Raw genomic sequence first — 8,557 nt, forward strand, 5'->3', positions numbered from 1 at the left:
TTAAGGCACTCACTAGTCCACAAGGACAGACCTCTCAATCTTCTCCTCCACTTCAATTTCTCTTCTATGACTTAATCCTAAACTATCTTCTACTATCCTCTACTCTCTTTCTTTTATATTTTATTATCTTTACAGGTATCACAAAGGGACCAACAGGACCCAAGTGTGCGTCTTTGCAGCCTGAATAACTAACCTAACCTAAGTTTATGAAAATAAATTTTAAATAATTTAAATGTTTTAAAAATGTCACTTTGATAGCCACATGTAGTGCTTAAAATAACCACATGGCACATTTCTGACGAAATGTAATGCTGACAGTATCCCTTTGCATTTAATGGCGGAGAAAATACAAACATTGTTACAAAAATTACATGCTCTTCATAACAACAATTAGAGCTTCGTACGAACAAGTGATCAATAGCTCAGTGGTAAGAGCTTCTAACTACAAACCGATAGTTCAACCCCAGTTTCAGAATTCATTTTTTCTCTTTATTTTTTTAATTTGTGTTGGAGAATTTGAACTAGTGATATTAATGGAAACATATTATGCATAAGGTGTCAATCGGCCACTCGCAATGGCATCCCCATGTTAAATTCAACAGTAAATAACATTGCTGGTGGGTTGACAATTCACTAGTTGTAGTTCTTAGTGGCTATTGATATCGCCATTGTCGAACTAGTTCGTCGTACTGCAGGGATATTACAACAATTAAACACACTTAAATTTTTTACACACACTCGTACATAAGTACAATAATTAGTACTCTACACCCCAGCAGAGTCGGTAAGTTCAAGTATTTGTAACTTACATTTCCTAATATATAATTTTTAATAAAAAATTATATTTTACACTATTTTCAACACAATTGCTATCATCAACACCCACCCACCCAGTTCATAAAATTTTACTCGATTTTCTTTTTCTAAAGTGTTGAAAAATAGATATGGACTTTTTAATAGCGCAATATCTTTTACAATTTGTAAAGAACCCAACAGGAAATTTCTCTTGCTGATATACTCTACCCGACCCATAACTTTTTAACCAGTAATAAATCCAAAAATGTCAGATTTAAGATCTTTGGCTGCTTTGGCTGCCGACTTACTGCGTTATATCCAAATGGATATGAATGCTTTTGATGAGGATTATCGCACTACCTCAGAACATTCCCAATCACTACCCGCGCTAAGATTTAAAAAACGCGAATTATGCGAATTATGATCAAAAATTTATTGTAAATTTTCACAGATTAAGGAATCTGCTGATTTAATAGACCCACAGAAGGCTGAGGCCATAAATTTTACGGAATTTGTGAGGCATTTTAGATCTGCGAAGAACTTTTATAGAAGTAATATGATTTCGATAGATGAATCTATTGAAAAAATTACTAAGGCCAATGAAACCCGACATACTTTACCCGAACCACCACAACCCAACCATTTCGTGTCATTAAGTTTACCCCCTTCTGCCGGTGCCGGCGTGAGAGAGAAAGAATATCATTCATCTCTCTCGCGGTACGGAGTTTCTCGTACTCGGAAACTTGTTTTGTTTTGTTATTCTTCTCATTCGTACAACAACAAATCAATGCAATTAATATGTAGTTTCTGAAACAAAAGTTTCTATGTGTGGACATTAAGGAAACTTCAAAAGAGAATTAAGAAAAAGTTTCTCAACAAAAGTTTCCTAGTGTGGACCAGGTCCTTGCGATATACTTACCTTTTGCGGCGATTTTAGATTCTGGGCCTCTTTTGGAGATCTGTTTAAAGCCATATATATAAACAATACCCGCTTAAGTGATGTTGAAAAACTTTTCTATTTAAAACAAAAAACTAGCGGCGAGGCCAATTAAATTGTTGATAATGCACCCTTGACAAACGACGGCTTTCTTATTGCATGGAATAATTTAGTTTCTCAATATGAAAACAAGAGAATGCAGGTAAATGCAGAGCTCAAAACCCTTTTTAATTTACCCGCTGTTAATACCATTCATAGTTTCTCTATAAGACATTTACAGAGAAAGATTAACTGTTGTATTGCGAATTTAAATTCGTTAGAGACAAAACTACCACGGAAACCCGAAGAGATTTTGAAAAAAACTCCTCATGATTGTGCTGAAATGCCTTCTTGGACAGATCTAGATTTATTTTTAACAAATACATTTAAGGAACTAATATCGGTTGATTATTTATTTTTTATTTATTTATTTATTTATGTTCCAGTTTCCAACCCTTACAGTCAACCAAAACCCAAACATGTCCAAGAAAACAAGAACTATGTAAACAGAAGAGACAATACACTTCACACAATGGTCAATTTTGAAAATGACAACTACCCAAAAAATGAAGAATATGTGTACTATGTGACAGTGATCACGCTTTGAAGGAATGCTCATCATTTAACTCCTTTGGATTAAATGAGAGGATTGAATTTGTGAAAAATAATGCCATCTGTTGCAATTGTTTAGCTATTGGCCATACAATTGAAAATTTTTCAAGCACTTTTACATGTAGATATTGTGGTGGTCCACATAATACACTTTTACACAACCCAGGTTCAAACCCGAACTCAACATTTGATGAAAATCCTCCAAATGTGCTACAATCTTTCTCCACCTTAACCTGATCAAATAAACCTGTTTTAGATAACAGAACGAAGCTGTTAGCAACAGCTGTTACACAGATTGAAGCTCAGGGAAGATTATTTCCAGCGCGAGCGCTAATAGATCCTACTCTATAAAATTAAATACCCTAAAGATTAATCGAATCGGATGATTAAGTTGTCAAACCCAAGAATGCCAATAATCAAAACACAACCCAATTATTTCATTTACCCCACCAATTCATATAATAAATTATTTACCCACCCATTATTAACCCTAACTAGTATTCACACTAACCCACTCATACACAGAAAATGATGCTGCCCATGCAGTAAAAACGGGAATCGAAATGGATTCGGATAGAAGATACTACCCTAAACCCGAATGTAGCATATGCTGGATTTCCCAAAGGAAAACCTTAAGTATTTTGCTTTACATGTCTCCACAACCACACGCATTACCCGCACATATACCCCGTACTAAAGTCTATTTCATTCCAGGTCTGTCATGGGGGAGGAGGATGTTCACACGGTGAACAAATAGTACCCATTTTACCCAACACTTTACCCTCAGCATCCAATCACTGGTGAATTGGACTGCAGCTAACTTCAATTGCGATTGATAGAAGAAAAGAAGAGAAGAAGTTAAACAACAACTCAACAAGAAAAAACAAAAAGCAGCAACATCAACCCTTAAACCTAAACATAAAACTAAATGTTAATAAATAAGTTAACAAATCTAAAACAAACAAGTAAGAGTGTTATATTCGGCTTTGCCGAATCTCATATACCCACCATCAAATCGTATGCCGTAAAAGGAATGCTCCCCTATAAACATCAGGGTGATATTTGGAATATGGCTGAAGTCAATTATGGACCGAGCTCTTTTGAACTAACAAAATATTAATTTTTAAAAACAAATATTTTATTTCAATTCTTAAACCGTGAGCGTCAATTATGAACCGATACTCATAAAATTTTGTACATAGATTATGTATAGAACTTGTTTATGCAAAATTTCAGCGCTATACTCGTATTTTAAATAAGGAACACTCGTATTTTATTAACCAAAACTCTTTCCTGAAGGGAGCCTTTTGTGAATTACCGACACATTCCGCATGAAATTCGGAGCGAATTTCATAACTCATATTTTTAAGCCAGTAATGATCGTTTAAGTAATTTTCTGAAGGGGACCTTATATGGGCGGTAGGGTAAATTATGGACCTATCCTCCCTAAATTTGGTGGAGAGATTTTGGCACGCATTAAACTTATGTGCGTAAATTTTCGTCACATTCATATTTTTAAGCCAGTAATGAGCATTGTAGGTATTTGCATAGGAGGACCTTATATGGGGGAAGGGTCATTTATGGGCCGATCCAAAAAAATTGGTACAGAGGTTTTGGCTCGTAAGAAACTTACGTGTATAGCAATTCATCGCTTTACTTGTATTTTTAAGACAGTAATGAGCGTTTAAGCTATTTCCTGAAGTGGACCCAATAGTAGGGCCAATTATGGACCTATCCACACAAAAGTTATTAAAAAGATTTTGGCTCGCGAGGAACTTAATTGTGTAAAATTTTATTGTTATATTCGTACTTTTTAGCCAGTAATGAGCGTTAAAGTCATTTTCAGAAGGGGACCTTATATGGGGGATAGGGTCATTAATGGGCCGATCTTAAAAAAAATTCGTAGAGCGATTTTGGTTCGTAAGAAACTTACTTATACCGTATTTCATGGCTATACTCGCATTTTTGGACCAGTAATGAGTGTTAAAGTAATTTTCTAAAGGGGACCTTATATGGGGGGTAGGGTCAATTATGGACCGATCCTCAAAAAATTTGGTAGAAAGATTTTGGCTCACATAAAACTTATTTATGTTGAATTTCATCGCTATACTTGCATTTTGGTACCAGTAATGAGTCTTAAAGTAATTTTCAGAAGGGGGCCTTATATGGGGAGGTAGGGTCATTTATGGGCCGATCCTCAAAGAATTTGGTTGAATGATTTTGGCTCATATGAAACTTATTTATGTCGAATTTCATCGCTATACTTGTACTTCTAAAGCAGTTATGCCCGTTAAAGCTGTTTTTTGCTATCCGAAAAAGTGGACCGATATTGCCCATTTTCAATACCAAACAAACCTTAACAATAGAAAATATTTATGCAAAATTTCAACTGTCTAACTCCTCTAGTGTGGTCCCTATCGTGATTTCAACAGACAGACGAACGGACAGACAGACGGACAGACAGACGGACATGGCTAGATCGTCTTAGAATTTAATAAGGACCAGGAATATATATACTTTTATGGGTCTATGACCTATATTTCGATGTGTTACAAACGGAATGACAGAATCAGTATACCCCCCATCTTTTTTGATGGTGGGTATAATAATCATTAAATCTACCTAAAATAAACCTATTTAAAACTTAAAGCTAGAATAAATAGTTAAAAGACTAGAATCTTAAGATAAAACCTACACTCGTGAAAAAAATCTTGAAATAAACTACAATTTGTGCCAAATTTTGTATCAAAGGCTTTATTTTGTAATGAGTTATGTGCGTTTAAGTGATTTTTGGGAGAGAACCTTGTATGGGAGCTATGACCAAAGATGAACCGATCGTGAAATAATTTTGAAATAACATTTCTGTGTACAAAAATAGTATATATGTCAAATTTTTTATGAGTATCACTATTTGGTAATGAGTTATGTGACTTTAAGTGTTTTTCTGAAAGGGACCTTGCATGGAAGCTATGATCTCTTATGAACCGACAACAATTTCACAGTAATATTTCTGTGTATATGAGCAATACTTGTGTCATACTTTATATGGAGTGATTTTCGGGAGGGGACCTATGCTATGATTAATTATGGACCGATCCGAAAAAACTTCCATGGTAATATTTCTGTATATGTGAGCAATACTTGTACCACATTTTATATTGATATCTTAATTTAGTAATGAGTTATGTGCGTTTAAGTGATTTTCGGGAGGGAACCTTGTATGGGAGCTATGACCAATTATGGACCGCTCCTGAAAATTTTTTCTCTCAATGAATTCTATTGACATAAGATTTTAATTTGTAAAATTTTGTGAAGATATCAACATTCTGACGGAAGTTATTAACAAAAAACTCATTTCCGGGAATATGTACTTTTGTATGGGAGGTATATGAAATTATGGACCGATTCTGTCAATTTTTAGCAGGAATCAAGATCTTGTGTAGAAACGAATGTATGATGACTTTCATGTAATTATCTTCCATAGTTTTCGATAAAATTACATCAGAATGTGTAAAAAATGCTTATTTTTTCGGAGTTGTTTTAAATTTTGATTCATAACTTTTCCTGATGTGAACCGATTATGCTCATAAGGACCCAGAATATATATATATTTTCTTGGGTCTCAGATGAATATTTCTTAGTGTTACATACGGAATGACAAACTTATATATACCCTCTATCACCACTGATGGTGGTGGAGGGTATAAAAACAGTGAATTAAACCCTAATATATTGCACCCTAAATATATAAATAAATATATATGTACGTTCCAAGTATAGTTCGAGATTTAGTTCTTGGATTCTTCCGCGGCTGTATAGATGGCATATATCTTTGCCTGAAGGACCGTGCAGGTGACAGGTAGTCGAAGAGGCAGTAGAAGATTTAGTTTTTCGGAAAAGATTCCCAATCCCGTGCCCCTTTCTGTCTTTGAGCCATCAGTATAGATTGAGATCACGTCGTCCCTTTGGACAGTGTTCGCGGCCCAATCATCCCTTGTCGGTATAGTGGTCTTGAATGACCTATTAAAATTCAGTGTAGATAGAATGTAGTCTGTTTCCTGCCCCATGATTGGCCTGCCTATATTTTGTAGGATGGTGCCATGACCAATGCGGTCGTGCTTCAATCCGTTCGACTGTTTAAGTCGTAGAGCAGATTTGGAAGAAATGCATTTGATGTATATATCAAGAGGAGTTATGTTTAGCATCGTCTCCAGACTTGCCTGAGGGGTGGAGCTCAAACAGAAGGTGATTGCAAGAAATGCTAATCTTTGTACCTTGTTTAAAATGCAGAGATAAGTCTTGGTATCTTGGTTTAAGACCTTATCTTTTCCCAAAGGTTTCTTACATATATAGAAGGCATTCGACTTCATTCGACTCTCATCATTACGTTTCCACGTGAGCTTAGAGTCTAAAATTACGCCAAGATATTTGGCTTCGTTTGAGGTATTTAGAATAGTACCATCCAAACGCGGAGGTCTGATAAGAAATTATCAGGATATTCCTGACATGGATGTCGACCAATCTTTCCAATGTTTTCAATAAAAACGATGACAGACTGATCGGCCTATAGTCTTTGGCGTACTATGGTTTACTTTTCCCGCTTTGGGGATAAATACCACTGTAACCTATCTCCATATTTTGGGAATATATCCTGTTTCCAGGCTGCTCCTAAATATCATAATTAGCCATGGCATGATAGTGGTGATCGATTTTTGGAGTAGTGCTGGGAATATGCCATCTGGGCCTGGAGATTTATAGGGCTCGAAGGGTGACACCGCCTATGAAATTTTCTACATACTAACAATGGAACTGACTAATTTATCTATGTGGATTCGAGAAGCTGCGAGGTGCTCCAAAGTGGAGCCTTTATTTTCATCATCTCTGCAACCCGAAAAGTGTGTCTCCATAAACAATTCCAGATTTTCGGTGCTACTTTCAGTAAAGTTACCATCCGGTTTCATCAGGAATCCAGGCGTACAGGGGTCTTTGGATAGCACCTTACGTAGTCGTGATGCCTCCGTGGTACTCTCCAGCTCCTCACATAAACGCTTCCAAGACTCCTTCGTAGCTCGTCTGGTTTCCCTCTTGAAAGTATTGAAGCTTTGACGATAATTGCTCCAGCTTAACGGGTTTTGATCCCTCTTCGGTTTATTAAATAGTTTCCTACATTCTGTTGCCGGAATTTCCCAGGTATTTGCCGCTTCCTATATGAAGCATAGTAGGCTTCCTTTAAAGTCCTGGATAGATAATCTACTGAATCGTCCAAGCCCTGTGTACCATGTAGTCCATCCATTTCTGGATGTGGCATGGTATCAATCTGACAACTGAATTTGACCCAGTCGGTTTTCCTAGGATTTCTAAAGGGGTTTTCGCTAGCCAGCGTATCATAAAGATTATTAATTATGTTTTAGTTTCCTTTTCAAATAAAACACTTACACTCAGAAAAAAGATGTATACTAAACAGAAGGAAAAAGTGTTCCTACAGAATAGTTCAAAAATTTCTTTAGGATAAGTAAAATTTTACAGAGACTAAGGAAATTTTATTAAAATTTTATAAAAAAAATCAAATTTTTACTTAAAACAGAAATAGTTCATCAACATGAAATTAGTTTATTTTTTCCTCTGAAAAACTATTAAATTTTAGGAGAAAGTTATTGACTGCAAAATACCATTTATTAAAGTTTAAGAAATATTTCCTAAACTTAAGGAAATTGCTAAATAAAAGTTGTTAATTTTAGTTTTAGTTCAAAAAAATTGTTAAGTAAACAATTTACTCCTATTTAGTTCATAAAATTGAACATAATTAAAATTTGCAAATGGTCATCTTTATTTTATTTGAAATGTTTCCTTAATATTGAGAAATATGTCTTTTATTTTAGTAAAAATTTATTAAATATGTATTTTGAGCAGGCCGATTTGCCGATTTATCGGCATTTTGCCGATATTTTACCTTCAAAATAGTAAAGTGCCGATTTCCCGATTTTTGCTTCAAAAATGCCGATTTTTTACCCAATCGAACAAATTAACGAATTTATTATAACTTTACATAAGCAAAAATTACATGGAGCTTTTAAAACAATTGGGAAGTAAAATTTACAGTACGGTAAAACACAATCCATCACCAATGTCAATTGGATCGATTATGAAAAGGAAACACAATTTATGTATGAAAAT

The sequence above is a fragment of the Lucilia sericata genome, unplaced genomic scaffold, assembly GCF_015586225.1.
Source record: "Lucilia sericata isolate MDLA Ls3-8-SP2 unplaced genomic scaffold, ASM1558622v1 Contig000637F_arrow, whole genome shotgun sequence".
Lineage (NCBI taxonomy): Eukaryota > Metazoa > Arthropoda > Insecta > Diptera > Calliphoridae > Lucilia > Lucilia sericata.